Source organism: Perca fluviatilis, chromosome 8 (genome assembly GCF_010015445.1).
Source record: "Perca fluviatilis chromosome 8, GENO_Pfluv_1.0, whole genome shotgun sequence".
Classification (NCBI taxonomy): Eukaryota; Metazoa; Chordata; class Actinopteri; order Perciformes; family Percidae; genus Perca; species Perca fluviatilis.
The window spans coordinates 17,062,214-17,078,009 of record NC_053119.1 but is presented as its reverse complement, the minus strand read 5'-3'; the positions used below and the strand labels follow the sequence as shown (position 1 = coordinate 17,078,009).

Below are 15,796 nucleotides of genomic sequence, written 5' to 3'. Positions count from 1 at the left end.
TTCTCGCTTGTCAGGACCAGCACATATGTGGCTGTTTGAGGGATGAAGACAGTTAAATGAAGCAGGAAACCAGTGGATGCACAGTAACACACGCCCCCTGCGCTGCTCGGACAGGATCCACCCTCTCTCCTTGGCCACTGGTTCCCATGGAAATATCAAAAACAACAACACTGCTAAATGCCCCTGTAGAAACCGTTGTACTGTGTAGTGAGATAAGCGTACATCGAAATTGAACAACTGTTTTTAAACAAATGGCAGGCTTTTGATTCACGTGTTTGTTTTCCATTTTAAATTAGATGGTGTGTATGACCTTGTTCTGTGAACATAAACACGGTGATCTGATAAGATAATAATTCTAAACAATTTAAGAACATTTGAAGTGCCATTACCTTTTAAAGGTAAAAGTTCAAGGGATAAAGCTGGCCCAACTTTAGTGTGTTGAGGAGAGCTATACCTTCCTACTGAAGTCCTTGTGGTATTTAAATAAATGTGGCATGTGCTATTGGTTGAACCATCCAGTATTAGGATATATTTCATACCTGCTCATGCCAGTAGCCTACTTTATGTATGCTATATCACACTAATCTTTAAAAAATAAAAAAAAATAAAAAGAAGATGCTGGACACATTGTTATTGCTGCATCATTACTTCACATGGAAGATTCTAGACAGAATTTGCATCACTACATATAAATATCCCATAATTCAGTCTGATATATTTGAGTGTTGGACTTGAAATTTAAAATGACATCTTGTGGAGGTGAATAAACAATGTCATATGTATATATAGTGAATTCATGTATTCATCGACTAACACTCTACTATTACTGAAGAATTGCAGGGTTGGCAGGGCTGATCATAATGTGTCTTTATCAGAGATGTGGTTTCCGAAAAGTCAACATCCGTGCTAAATAGGACAAGTAAAACATTGATTTATATACAGTCAAACTGAACATTGCTCCTTAGGTCTTCAACCTGTATTGAAACATTGTCATGTCAGTGCTACCCTCTTGTGGTGGGACACTGAGCAGTTGTATTATGATTGATCACCAAAATGAATTTTAGAAAGTTGTATTTGTTGTGGGTCTGTACGTGAACAGCTATAACTTGACATTTACTGTATATCCCAAAGGAAACTTCTTGACAATCGAACAAACCTGTCTCAGTTCTGCTTGATTTCGACAGTCCCTTTACTTGTGTCCCTTGGCTTTCCTTCGAAAGTGGTAAGAGAAAGTGGAGAGATCCTGTCCAAAAGCTTCACTCTGCCCTGGCCAAGGTTCAAGTGGAGTAACTTGGTTACTATGGGTTACCAGGCCCTAAATGAGAGAATGATGGCAGTGCTAACAATATTCCAGGAAAGTGTCCTAAATGGAGAACTTCTCAGAAATGTTTTTCCAAAATGTTCACGTCACATCTGTAATTTAAGTGTAGCCTACCTTGTGCCTCTCAAATCAAGTGTAAGAATCTAACGAATTTGATGTATATTATAAATATGTTATAAAAAATAGAAACTCTATTTATCTGAAAATATTATCTAAACTGAAGTTGATCAGAACACACACATACATGCCTACTTTGTGTGAGTCTGCTCTGTGTTTGTACACAATACCTCAAAATCATGAATACAGTTTTACCAAATTTAATACAACATGCATACTAATTGGCAGGAGGGAAAGGTTTAATTGCAACGTTCTTTGGTTGTCTGGTTGCCATCAATAACAGTTACCAATAATACTTAGGGAGTAGCTCAGCATTTTCTGTGATTCAGAAGAAGGAAAGTATGCTGGCAAAAAATAGCCATGCAAAACAGGGAGACAGATGATCAATCACCTTCTGATGTTTTAATATGTAAAATACTAATAAGGTATATTAATATGTAGTTGATAAATATTGACAGCCCCTGACTTTGTTTTTCTAAGTGTCTGATCTTATCTTTACATGGAGGCCTGAACATCTCCATTAGGGGGCAGTATATGCTCAGATAAAAAACAGTACACCCACTGAGATGATACACCGAGAGGGAGATACATTAAACACTCTCTATTATTTGGCCTGCAAAGATTTGCAAAACTGTAAATACAACCTAAATAAGCGAATCAAATACTGACGTACATGGTATATGAATTCATCATTCAGATTGCAAAATAATATTTCAAAAATATTAACAGGTTTCTGTTCTGTTTCTGGATGCCATTCGTTTGACATATACTGTGTTTTATTTCCTACTGTAGACAGGATGGCTATAACATAATCTTCCCTGTGCCATTGATCCTGTGTCAAGTGCCACAGCAGTAGACTATATGGGCTGTCCGATGGTTCTGCTGACACGCTTTCAGCAGGTGTACTTCACTTTCAAAATAAGAGCGAGCTGAGTCATTCAAATCTTTCGTGCATTGATCTTTAAGCGTTGCATGGTTATCGGGTCTATTTTATCTCGCAGGATTGCTCATCTGTATCAATCAGCCTACTCTTGAGCCTTTAAACCATATTGATCTGGCTACATCTATGTTGATCAGAAACACGATTGACTGTGACGCCGCTTCCTTTTTTTTTTTTTTCGGCGCATAGATATGCGGTCGTTTTTCTTTTTTCCCCCATCTCTCTCCACTGTACGATAAACGAGGAGGGGCTTGATGCCGTGGAGGAGGCAGGCTGGCAGGCTGAGCTGACCCGCTTGCGGTGTGTGTCGCCTAGCCTACATCCAAGCCAGGTCGCATGCATTAACGAGTGATCAGGTAGGATTTCGCCTTCATTTTCTGTGTGTGTTTTTAAAGCCTGGCGCTGTTGTTTCAAGGTGCTGTTCCGCCCAAACGGGCTCACTACAGGGAGGAGGGACCGCTCGATGTTGGCTCAGCAGAAGCGCTGAAAACATTTCATATTAACAGCCTGCAAACGACCTTTTCACATGATTAGTGTGATGTGTTCCACTTCACCATCTCTTTGCTCTTCTTTGGATTTAAGCGATTTGCTTCATCCGGTGCGTTATTATACGTCTGTCAAATCTATGTCTTCGCCTAATGTGTGACTGGCTGCTTTTGACATTGACAGATAAGAGGTAATAAGATGAATATTTTGTTGACCTACTTGTTTGACGTTGTTGCGTTGTTAGTGCTTGGAAGGAGGCTAAATGGCCAACTAATGCTGCCCAGCTCCAGCATCATTTGCTGCTCTGCAAAGAAATGTGCTGTACAGTAACACTTGACCTGAATGTTATCTGGAACGGCTCAACATCAAAGCTAGGCTGTAGTGCGAATGCACTGATGATTTACAGTAGGCTGACAGAAATGTGGGCAGAGGATGCAAGGGATGCTCTGTAATGGTCAGTTTTGGTCAAGTTTGTTAAGACTGCTAAAGCTTTCCAGAACACTAATCCTTTGCCCCAGTGGGGGGATAAAGCTGCTATTATATTGGAGCTCATGTATTTTTATGTAGGAAAATTCCTTTTTTATTTTTTTACCTGACACCTGCCTGCTTGCAGAGGTCAGAGTGCATGCTCACCTGGTTATACTTTCTTTAAGACACCAGCAGACAGGATGTGCATTCCCTGATCGAAGGACATGACTCCTTTTAACTGCTAAACCGCCCCGCTGCCTCGTACAGTTGTGTATGTGCTGCACTTGTAGAGATATTTTATGAGCTGTGACAAGGTTGACAAGGTACTGTTTCTCAGGTACAGGGCGTTACACGTTACTCCAACACAGTGGCTGTGGGGTGAAGGGGCCACACAGTACTGTACACCCCTACGTATCTTTCCATGTTTGGTTTTACATTAGGTTGTGGAACAAATGTGTGAGTGTTGGGCTGACTCGCTATGCCAATCCACATTAGCTACATGTCAGCCTCTTCCGACATTCTCGTTTACAGAAGAAGCTTTTGGCTGCTATGACCAACTGTTTGAAAACAATTCACCCCTCCCTTCTACATTATACAGCAGCTGAGCATTCTCTATGAGAGGCATCTTGGATTTTTAAGGGTCAATTCAAGGATACTCATGCCGTAAGGGGGTTTTCAAACCAATATTGCAGAGTGACATGTATTGCCTGAGTGATGTAACTAGAAGAGTCAAGCTGTATCAGCAGACAGCTGTGATTCTGGATGGCTTTATACAGTAAGGCACCACTGAGGGTGTTTGGGGCTTGATTCCAACTGGGAGTAGCGATACTAAAAGTATACTCCCTGGTGCTACTGTAAGGCACCAGTTAGTGTAGGATAAAAGCATCCACCAATGACACTATAGGGAATGGCATACAGTATGTGCTCCTCAGTAGTAGTAGTAGTAGTAGTAGTAGTAGTAGTAGTAGTAGTAGTAGTAGTAGCAGCAGCAGCATTGTTGCGTGATGCTTAATGAATTCGTATAATTTCCACATAGGCTATCTGTGTCTGTTAAGTATCAATTAAATGGTAGAGGGCTGCATTCTGGTTTCACACGTTCTGAAAAGTATACCGTCCATACAGTGTCCGTACAGGGTTTCAAAACCAATAGGTTGGATGTTGACAGTTGATGGTGTCAAGCTTCACCAATTATGCTTTGGCGCTGAAGTCTGCTTTGTGTGATGGAGTAGAGGTCTTTAGTAGGCCTGCACGATTTGGGGAAAAATATGAATCACAATTTTTTAGCTTAGAATTGATTTCACAATTCTCTGCCACAATTTTCTTCTCACAAAGTGTAATGTTTATTGCACTCATGAACCATAACAAAACAAAACAAATTGGCAGTACCAAACATAGCTCTTTTTTGGCACCTATAGCACATTGCGCATCACCACAAGCCTGTAAACATATAGGTTTCAATAAATAAAGTACATACTGGCCATTTAAGTAGAGTAGGCTAAAAATAGTGACATATAACACATTGAACTAAATATGGCGCTGATACAGGCATCTGAACTCCTTGAACATGTCTTTACATAATTAAAACATGTTAATGTCAATGTCAAATGCTTTCAATAAATTAATTGAAGGAGAGAGAAAAAAAAAGAAGTCATTTAAAAATTTTATCGTGAACAGGGGTGACTCGAGATCACGATTTTTATAATGATTTATTATGCAGGCCTAGTCTTTAGTGTATGTCAACATATTTTCAAAGAGGGTAAGTAATAGGTTCATAGGTGCATCCCTTATAGTTTGTAGTAAAAAGATTTGTTGAATGGCAGATTGGCAAAAATGTGCCAATGGAGAATAATCTCCATATTACACAGTGCTGAAACGGCTTTATGAGTCGTAAATACATTTCCCTTATAATGGAATTGAATATGTATGTACATCTCAGCAGTGGTACACTGGACCTGTTGGTTTACAATATGAGCCCTTTGCTTGCCCATGTTTAATAAAGAAACAGAGACCTTCCCAATCTGAGGATCTGCAATGAGTACTGCACACTTTCCCACAGCACAGTACACAGATATAATTAGATCACAGCACCACCAATGTCACAAGCTTGCATGCAGCATGCATCTGCCAGCGGCTACTGATAAAAGCTTACTGTTCCATCAAACACAACACAGATATTACTCACAGGAACCAAGGTTATAAGAGCAATGTTTGTAATCTTGTGCCAAAAGAAATCTGAAAAGTTTTAAATCTTGAAAAAAAGTAGAACAAACTCGTAGATATCAACATTCGACATGTCCTCTTGTCTAAGCTTTTGAAATATTATATACTGCAATTTCACTTTGCAGTGGTAATTAAAACCAAGCACTATTTAAACGGTGCCTTTTTCCCAGCTATTGAAGAGGCCATTACCTCAGTGATTCCGTATTATGGGAGAGCTATTAAGGGTATCTCTGCTACAACAACTTTAGTTCACTCTTTCAGCTCTGCGCCTCATTTGGGGAATCGCATGAGCCGTGTGCTCTTATCAATTGCTCTTAGTCAGTTTTTTTTCCAATTGTCCAGCCCAGGGAGAAATACACAATCCTTAAACTTTTCCATAAATAACTATAACAAGGTCATGCATTGCCAAGTAAGTATTTTGATCCACAGTTGAGAAAAAGCAATTGTTAAAGACAAAGCCTTAACTGTATATCCGTGCTGTTCATTAGAAAGTGATTTTCCTCTCAGCTGTTACAGTTGCTCCGTCATCAAGAATACATTCCTGGTCGGAATTCCCCAGGAAATGTTCAGCGGGTGGGGGGGGATTGGGAAGTAAGGGTTTGAGAGTCATTGGAGAGTGTGATTGCTGAACCATATTTAATGCATGAGTGTGTAGGAGGTGGAAACTAAAACACACCCCATGCTGTCACTGTGACCCAATCTTTTGTGTTTCATGTTTACCGATGAAATAGATCCCTCCTATGTATTTTCCTGCTGCTGTCTCTCTGTGATCGCAGCCTCTTTAGGGCCTGGCTCGCCTCCAGATCTGTTTCTATAGAACAAGAGGTAGATGTATAAGCTGGCTGCCATTCTCATTCCTCCACTAGTACATCAGTCTGAATTCATAATTGTTTCTGTATTTTTCCCCAGCAGATGATTGTGGCAGGCAGTCAATATGTCAGAGCTGTTATATAGATGTGTCTTTTTTTATTTGCAAGCACTTGATTTGAAGTAAAGTTGATCTCACATCAGATTAAATTGGCTGCACGCTTGATTAATAATTGTTGGCCTTTATATCAGTGTGTATCAGTATTAGTACATCCACAGGTCAGTCAATTGTTGATCCTATAATAGCAGTTTAATGGACTTTTTTTTTTTACTGTTAACTTGCATAATTGATAATGCTATCTACAACAATATGAATTATTTTTTTTTGATTAAAGGTAGAAAGAAAGAAAGCTGTTTCCTCTTTCCATTCATTTGGTGACCAGATCAGCTGATCATGTATGCAGGACATGACATTATTTATTATAATTGAGCATAATGTGATAAACAAACAATAGGTGAAGTGGTCTGAACCAAAGCGGCTGTGCTAGTGATGCATAAGCAGAATCAAGAAGTAGGTAAGTAGATGCCGTCGTGGTGTGCTTCAGGTCAGAGGCAGTGGCACAGGCACTTCTCTTCAGCGCGTCATATGAGATGCCAGTTTAAAGTAGCAGATGACAGGTCTGACTTCCCTGTCATGCACACAGTACATGGTCCCAAATTGGGTTAGTGACAGAAAGGAAAAGATGTGTGATCTGAGGGTTCCCTGAGCACCGGCTGTCGGCTTAAGCAAATAGCTGTCTACTTATCTTTGTATGCTTTTATATAGGAATTTTAGTAAATGTAGGTACATTTTTTCAATTGTCGTTAATTTAATACATTTTCTTTCACCTAATCTCCGTGCGAGCGTGTGTTTGTTTTGAAGAAGGGCTATTTTGTTGAATTTTAATTAAGCTGCGAGCGAGCATCTTACAAGTATTTTTGCTGAAATTTTAAATATTTTAGTACTTTATTGGCATTTATTTGTATTTGTGAAGTGTCTAGTGTGAAGAGGTATGCAATTTACACTACAGTATTTTCTGTTGTTACATCTTTGTTTTTGTGTTACAGGAACACTGGAATGATCAGAAACATGGCTCACTCTGCCTGATGCTTATCAGTGCTAAGGATCATGTGATACCTATGCTAAAGCTCATGTGATATACAGCCTCCTCTGAAAACTAATGCTCTTTTGTCTCTGACATGTTTCTCTGTATAACCAGTGTGAGTGAATACAATTAAGAATTCATAATGCATTGCATTTGACTACACAAGGAACTGATGTACATCATTCTGTTTAAGTCAATATTTTGCCTTCTGTTCTTACAGTGCAAAATGCTACTTTGGGTTTTAGTAGCCACAGAATCCATTGAACACAGTTTATCACCTGGTAGTCTTTGTTCAGTTATAATGGCTGCTTGTGTCACCTTGTTGTAACCAGCCCAGCTTCTTTGTACTTTATTGGACGTACTAGTGTATCTCAGTGTCTCTTTGTTCAAAAACATATTTGAAGGTACATTTAAAAAAGTGTTATTGTGCATTCACTGTGTCTTTTGGCTGTGTTAATGATGCATTATCGAAGAAATGCAATTACTTCTCTAAGACTGTATATGTTAAGAGTTTTTGTATACTTTGTTGTTATTGTTTGTGCTCTGCTTTTGGTAGTGTTTGTTGTGGCCAGTATCACAAAGAAAGCACATTAGAGGCACACTCTCAAAGGCTCTGATGTTTTTGCCCCCTTTATCAGCATGCTGGGAGTGTTTTTCACTGGCAGGGGGTCTCCTAGGAACGCCACAGGAGCTGGAGGTCAATGACAGTGTGGCCGAGATCGAGGCACTTGCTATCGATCTGCATCAGTGATGCATCACAGCCAAATACAGCTGAGTGGTAGGGGGTCCTGCACCACAGCACAGTTCAGACAATAATCACTTGATGAGACAATGATTTGTTTTGTTTTTTACATCTGACACAATTGTTTCACTTATTGATAAAAATGAAAAAGCAGCATTTAGTAATGCCAGAATGGGATGTCCAGAAGCTTACACAATATTTTGGACAGAGGAAACAAAGAGTAGCTGCACTGGGACAGAGGCGAGATGGAATAACAGACAGATAAAGTAAACAAAATGATATTGCTGTTGAATGGCACCATGGATCTTGTTTTAGGGCGAATTGACATGGCAGTAGCTTCACATCAAGGTTAATTGAGGGCAGTCAGGTACTTTGTGTGTATAGCAGCTGTCGGGCTGTTTTTGAGACTGCCTGGGGGAAAGGACTCTCCTGTCGGAAGAGCAGCACTGAAATTACTGCTATCCCCTGCTCTGATCCTCTGCAGGCTGCGAGGGTTGCTGACCGAGCGAGAACTATCTCTCTCTCTCTCTCTCTCTCTCTCTCTCTGCTCAGGGCTACGTAGTGTCAGCACCTTGAGTCTTAAAGAAGAAACTGTGGACTGCTCTGACACACTCTTGTTAAATCATCATTTCACTTTGGCCTGACGGAAGTGGTGCATTTAGCAGCTGGATGCTGTCCTGTGTAAGTGATTGTGTTACTTTAGCCTTGTATTTTCAGCTCATCAGCAGTGCAGTGACCTTGTGTAAAGGGCAGAGTGACTCTCTGGTTACCCTTAGTGGAAGGCAATAGCTAGGATTACATTTGTTGCTCTGTTTTTGGTGATGGAACGATAAAGTTGACTCAGGAGACCATGGCATGATTGGTACTCTTCAAAAAACTTTTCATGACAGTGACCATTTTGAACTTGTACCCCATTTTGGTTGGGAAAACTGAACCTGGAGGTACAGCCCAGATATACCATACTGTGTTGCACCCTCGTTCTGCCGGATATTCCGCCAGATGTCACTCTTTTCGGATGTCCGATTTCGGATGTCTGTTACCTTCCGCTTTCTTTGTGTTGTAATTTTAAACTCTGGTTGATTTATGAGGATTATGGTTAACTGCTCCTCTGATCTCTGCAGGGTAAATCCAGACAGCTAGCTAGACTATGTGTCCAATCTGAGTTTTCTGTCGCATGACTAAAACAACCTTTGAACGTACACGTTCCACCAAAACAAGTTCCTTCCCAAGGCTATTTTGCAGCGGCACCGTGGCTCTGCTCGGCACTTAGCACCGCCCAAGGCGATTGTGATTCGTTTAAAGAAATGCCAATAAATGAGAGCATGTTTTTTTCCCATCCCGGATTGCTGTGTTGACTAGCCAGACCCTCCTCCGCAGCCCTGTAGTGGAAGGTCTGGCAAAGCGAGACTAGCCTCTCTGCTACCAAAGAAATCTCTAGTTAACCAGTAGTCATGGACTTTCTTCGATTAATTGATCAGTTGACTTAACAGGAAAATCTCTCAAATTGTCTCTCCAGTGTTATCATCCTTCCACACATTAAATCAGTTATGCAGATGAATCTGTCAAAATCTAGTGCTTATTAAAAACAAAACCTTTGTCATTTTCTTGGTGACTAATGATTATTAGCTACTTCTCATTAAAGCTGCACTCATGAATTTTTTTTTTTTTATATTAACATTAAATGCCATACCCAAACGGTTTCTAGTATCAGCAGAAAATTGCCTTCAGTGACACAGCTCTATACATACATTGACATATACAATATATAAGAGATGGTGGAGACCAAAACAGAGCTAAAATAGAACGATTGGACTCACATTCTAAAGGTGGACAGAAACACAAAACACACAAATATTAATGCTAATGTAGCTCCGTGTTTTCTACTGTGGATGTGTACAGTAAATAGGCTATTTTTTGCTAACACATTAGCCTGAAAGGTGCAGTAAGCGATGCTGCGCAGAGATTGTTGACTCAACTGCCAAACAAATACAACCCCCCCAATTCAGAAGCTCCGCCCCAGATTCGCAGACAGATAACTACTGGACGGCCGGCACATTCACATGCTTCCTCCCCCCTACCATCAACTGTCGCTGCCTGTTGCTGATTGGCTGGAATAGTGTTTTGTGGCTCGTACACTCCTTTCTATTTGTTTTTCATTTACACAGCCAGGGCTGTGTATTAAAACACATAAAATAGAGAGCTAGGTTACTGTGAGGAGATATTCGCTGAATTTGACAAAAAGTGTATTGGATTAACATCACTTACTGTACCTTTAACTTTATAAGATGATAATATGTCAATGTTTTTTACATGACTTGTTACGCTGACCCCAGGTAGAAAATTGTTTAAATGAAAAATTCAAACGAATGTTGCTTTAAAAAGACTGCAAAAACCTAATTGACAAAATGACCAAAATGTGTCTGTATCGCTGACTCACCGCCAATGAATGACATGTCAGATTTGTTATTTTGTCTACTTGTTCTTTGGTCAGATAACTTCTGATTCAAATCAGAATTCTTATATTATTTACTGTTGACTATGTATTAAGGCTGCTGACGTTCTACCACATTTAATACATGAGAACTTTGGCTAGTGGTTTATAAAAAAAACACGTCTTTAAGTAAGATGAGTGGTTTTGGTATCAGTACCATACACAGATATACCTTGGGCACTAGTGTCAAAACATTTCAAATGATACTCAGCCCTAGTGACCAATTACTTGACTATTTCAGGCTGCAACTCTACTAAGATTCAGCATAAAGCACTGGGAACACTTGGATTCAGGCACAAACATTTTACAAGACTTCTACAGTGAGGGTGAGTACAGTATCTAACATCTGTTAATTTTATAACAGTTATATTCATCTGCCTTCATGAATGTTTTGACTCAACCTTAGTTGTTATGCTGATCCTCTGGGTTGAGTACGACACAAATTCTAAATAGCCGCTGTGGGAATAAGGTCACCCGGCCTGATGGCACAAAATCATTAGCAAAGGAGGAAATTTTAATTCAAGTTAGGCATTAATTATACAAATTATGTTTTATACTGTAAAATTGTTTGTCGGTACACCGTTGTTTTTAGAGCTGAACAAGAGCTGAATATAAATGTTGACTTTCTTCAGAACATGCATTGTCATTGCCAAATCAGAACCAAGAGCTGGCTTGAGTTTGTGTTCAATTTCCTGTACCTATCCCTGTCAGCAGCCACTGAAGTGCGGGAGATAACAACATCCTCCTAAAGCAGATTCTAATATAATCTCTTGTCTCTTAGTGTTTTTTAAACCTATCATTATATCCATATCTTGGCCTGTTAGTGATATTGCATGGCATCTAATGCTGGGTTTGTTTCTCGGGAACGCCTCCTGGATCTTGTGGGATTTTGTGTGTAATTACACTGAAGAGAAATCAGTATTGCCTTTACAGAACAGAAATAAGAAAAAGCTAGCCTTAATTCATCACCTGCAGAGTATAGTAAAGCACTGGGGACAAAGCATGACTCATTGTTATTGACAAGCTCCTTGAGGATGCTGATATTTTTGTTTATACAAGATACTTTCCTAGCCAAACAAGATCTGTATAAACTTAATTCTGTTAATAATGATTTCCACGGGGCTGGGGAGTCTACAACAGATTTAAGCATGGGAATAGTGCGTGGCAGAATACCTGGGGGAGTGGCCATTCTTTGGCATAAGAAATATGATCCACTGATCAGTGTGATAAGGCTGGAGATGGACTGGTGCATAGCAATTAAAGTAGTACATAATAAGAATGCTGTTGTAATTTAAAATGTTTACACTCCTTATGAATGTTACAAAAATGAGGATGAATATCTTAATAGGCTTACTTTTATAAGTTATCTTATTAAAGAATGTGCATATACAAACATATTTGTTGTGGGTGATATAAATGCTGATATCTCGGATAATAACTCAGTATTTGGTCAACACTTTTTCAAGTTTGAAAATGATACGGTGTTCATTTCTTGCTACCATTACCATCTGTTCAGTCCACTATATGACAGCTGTTTGCTTCTCTTTCCGTTGAGTCTTCAGTTTCCTTGAACAGGAGATTGATGGACCTGCAGCCAATAGAGGGTAGCTGCCCACATGCAGTGGATATGCTACCCCTGAGAGGTTATACCCACGAGATGACACCCTCTCACTCTAGTCTGGCTGGGATGGAGTCGTATAACATAGCCAGGTGTGTGTGCCAGCCTGAGGTCAAAGGTCATTCTAGTGCTAATGATCACAACTGGGGATCCTCCCTTTTAGATACAGTATGAAGTGGCTGTTGTGCAGCTTGGTGCCTCTGGTAATTCTTAATTTCCTCTGATTTGTTTCTGCTGTGTCTCATTCATTATCTATGCGTTCTGCCCTTTTCATAATCCAAAATCAAATGTAGTGCTGCCACATGTGGGATTATTGATGCTGTTATTTAATGACTGTCAGGATCTTTGGCATTCATTTGTGATTTACGGTCTACGTGAAGAGCTCATACTGGGAAACATGCACTATATTTACAGTGTGATTTGATTTCTTTGTGCCTGGGAAAAGGCTGTCATAAATTACAGGAATCTCATGGAGTGAGGCCCTGTGAAGCTTTATAAATTCCCCACTGGGAGGTGGGACAAAGAGACAGCGGAGGAGGCTGTGCTCTGAAAGGACGATCTGTATGCAACTTCAGTGGGAGACAGCATCCTCAACACATGGCACAAGCTCAGAGGCATTGCTAAGAATCTGGCTGGCTTGTCATGTAAGGCGGCTCACTGCACTCCGTTAGCTACATCCTGCGAGCTCTCCTCATTCAGCCACTTTGTGCAGATAAGGCTTGCTAAGGGTATTTTAGGAGGACCTGCTTGGTGTTGCTAGTACAGAGGTTCCTGGGTTTATTTATTCCCAGCAGTGAGTGAAACTATCTTTAATCCAAACCAACAGCACTAATGATGGAAAAAAGGGGGGGGGAAAGGAAAGGGTTTTTTTTTTTTTGGTGGGGGAAAAAGGGGGGGTTTTTTTTTACCCTTCCCTCCTTAGCTTCTCAGTCCCATGGGAGTGCACAACTAATCATTTGGAATCTCTGTTTTTCAGAAATGAGGAAGGGTGAGTATATCAATGGTTCTCCTATAAGCAGCCAACTGTATAGCCACTGTTGTTTACTTTTCCATAACATCTCCATAGCTAACGCAGGATTAGATGGCGTTACTCCAAGAGGATCCAAACCTTTTGACCTTTAAAGGGCCATGGTCCCACCACAGCTGGTGCCCAGATGTACCCCACAAAGTTTCATTGCTCGCTAATGAAATAAGAGTTCAATTTAGGAAGTTGGCTGATGACTTTTCCCCAGAGCAAAATATTTAAATTTCAATGAAGTATAAGAATGTATGTGACCTCACTCCACACATTTACTAGATTTTATTATGTTGGTGCAACTTGGAGAAATAGTTTTATTTGGATGGGTCTGTGTAGATTTTATTTGACATTTTGAGGATATTATACTATACTATATACTTCAACTGAAATATCGTTGACAAGTAGACCAAGTTACAATAATGGACCTTTCCCTGCCAATGGTGTGCAGGAGAGGTGTGCGCTAACGCCAAACATTGTAAAATGTCAAACCTGCCGGAAGTCCTAAGCCCACAGCTTAAAATTGTGACAAAGGATATCGTGAAGATTAATATTAAACGCAATTAAACCCTGTTTACTTAACTGCTGGTTGATGTAAAGCATTGTTACAAACATCCACAGTGCAATTATGGCCAGTATTCTGAAATGGATATAGCGCGTATAGGAAGGAAAAATAACACATGCAGGGGAATTTAAAGCAGTGAAATAATACATTTTGTGTCATGCATGTTTCATGATTATCACTGGAGGTCATACTTTACCTGTAACCTTTTTACAGTAAATAGATTTTCTACATGCTTCAATTTTAGTCATGTTATTCAGGTAATGAAAATCAGTTAGGAGCTTAGTAAATCAGGCTCTAACAGTCTTTCATCATAGACGGTTTTACAGTCTATGTATTCATACAACATGACTGGATCTAAATGCTTAACTGCAGCAGCAATGCAAGTATGCTGTACGTTAGAGTGGAAATTCTTCCCCTTTCTTTGCCCTCTGTCAAACATTGGTAAAGCTGTGGTGAAACATATACATTGGGTGTCTTGATCATCCGCTATTATGAATCCCTGCGTCTGTCTGTGGTGCTTTCGTTGTCGCCCTTTCATAAATCAGATTTACGGCTACATCTGTAGTGCCCATGCTAATGAAGTAACACCCAGTGCAGAGACACAGCATTGATTTCATTTCCTGCCTCTCTGGCTGCTCCCTGGGTAGCTAGATGGAGATTACATGGCGATGTCATATAAAAGGAGAGATTAAAGAATCTGTATCCAACTCGAGTGTCACAGATGTGTGCTCAGCCTCACAATTAGATGCAGAAGTTTAAGAGAGAGCAGCAGAGATGGCGCTCAGTACCATTGGCTTCCTCTCTTTTCCTACAGATCTTTGGAGCGTAACTTTTTGTCTTGTTAACTCAAGCTGGATGTGGAGGTTGGCAGGTTCTTTTCTCTCCCACACATCTCTGTCAATGATTCGGATGATGCTACTCCCTGTCAGAGATCTGCGGAGGGGCAACGATGAAATAGATGGGTTGTCCAGTTATTATGGAACAGAGGAGGGCACAATTCATAGCCTGCCTGCATGCTTGCCTGCCTTCATGTGCTCACCCAGTGCCTACAGTATGTCTGCCTGTCTTTTCTATTAGTGGTAGAATGACAAAACAAGGCAAGACTGAATGTTAATAAATTATTTGTGTTGTCATTATGTTACCTTATTCTTACCTGTTAAAAAAACATTGTGTCGGTAGTTGCTTATCTGATTAGGGCTGAAATATCTTCATGTTTACCGCAGTTTACAGAGTACCTTTCTTTGGTTGCATTATTAAAGGCATAAACTGCCGTTTTCAATATGACAAATTTCCAGAAAAGGTTAGTTACATGACACGGACAGTGTGTTGTTCAGTGAGTGCAGTGTGATACAATTTTCGATATGTTGATTGACAGGATATTAATCATAGACCATTTTGATAAGTGATAATTCATTTAAGTAAACTGTGAAGAAAAATTGCCATAGCTTCCAGCTTCCCAAATGTCCCAAAAGCATTGTGGGAACATTTTACATTTTTCTGACATTTTATTAACTAAATGATTAATTATAAAAAATAATCAATATAGCCTATTAATAAATAAAAAGATCATCTTTAGTTGCAGTCCTTTTACAGTCAAACAGCAACATTGTGTTAAAAGTCCCTGTTTAATGCCTCATGCAGGCATGTGCACCCTAATGTCATAGAGCACATTCTGACTATCAATACATTGTATATTCCGCAACACTGGTCACATGAAATATTGCCATTTGCAATCTCACAAATATGCTTTGTCTGTTAGTTTTTGTATGTCTTTATCTGTTGAAATAGCTTCTTGACTTTTTATTTCCCCTCAAGGTACTGTAACGTTAGTGTTGAGGACCAAACGCCCTGGATGTAATTT

At 39.8% G+C, this 15,796-nt stretch overlaps 1 protein-coding gene across 7 annotated transcripts in view; it reads left to right on the top strand.

Annotated features, from left to right (window-relative positions):
- Positions 1–2,593: 2,593 nt before the first annotated feature.
- The window catches only part of tln2b (talin 2b), an 81,494-nt gene continuing 68,291 nt past the window's right edge, over positions 2,594–15,796 (top strand). For 5 of the 7 annotated variants that reach the window (XM_039808505.1, XM_039808504.1, XM_039808503.1 and 2 more), the window contains exon 1: positions 2,594–2,734. The gene's annotated coding sequence lies outside the window, so the exon portion shown is untranslated. Of the gene's footprint in view, positions 2,735–2,998; positions 3,055–12,425; positions 12,448–15,796 lie in introns of those variants that run through there. The other 2 variants (XM_039808501.1, XM_039808499.1) reach the window with 2 other exon arrangements.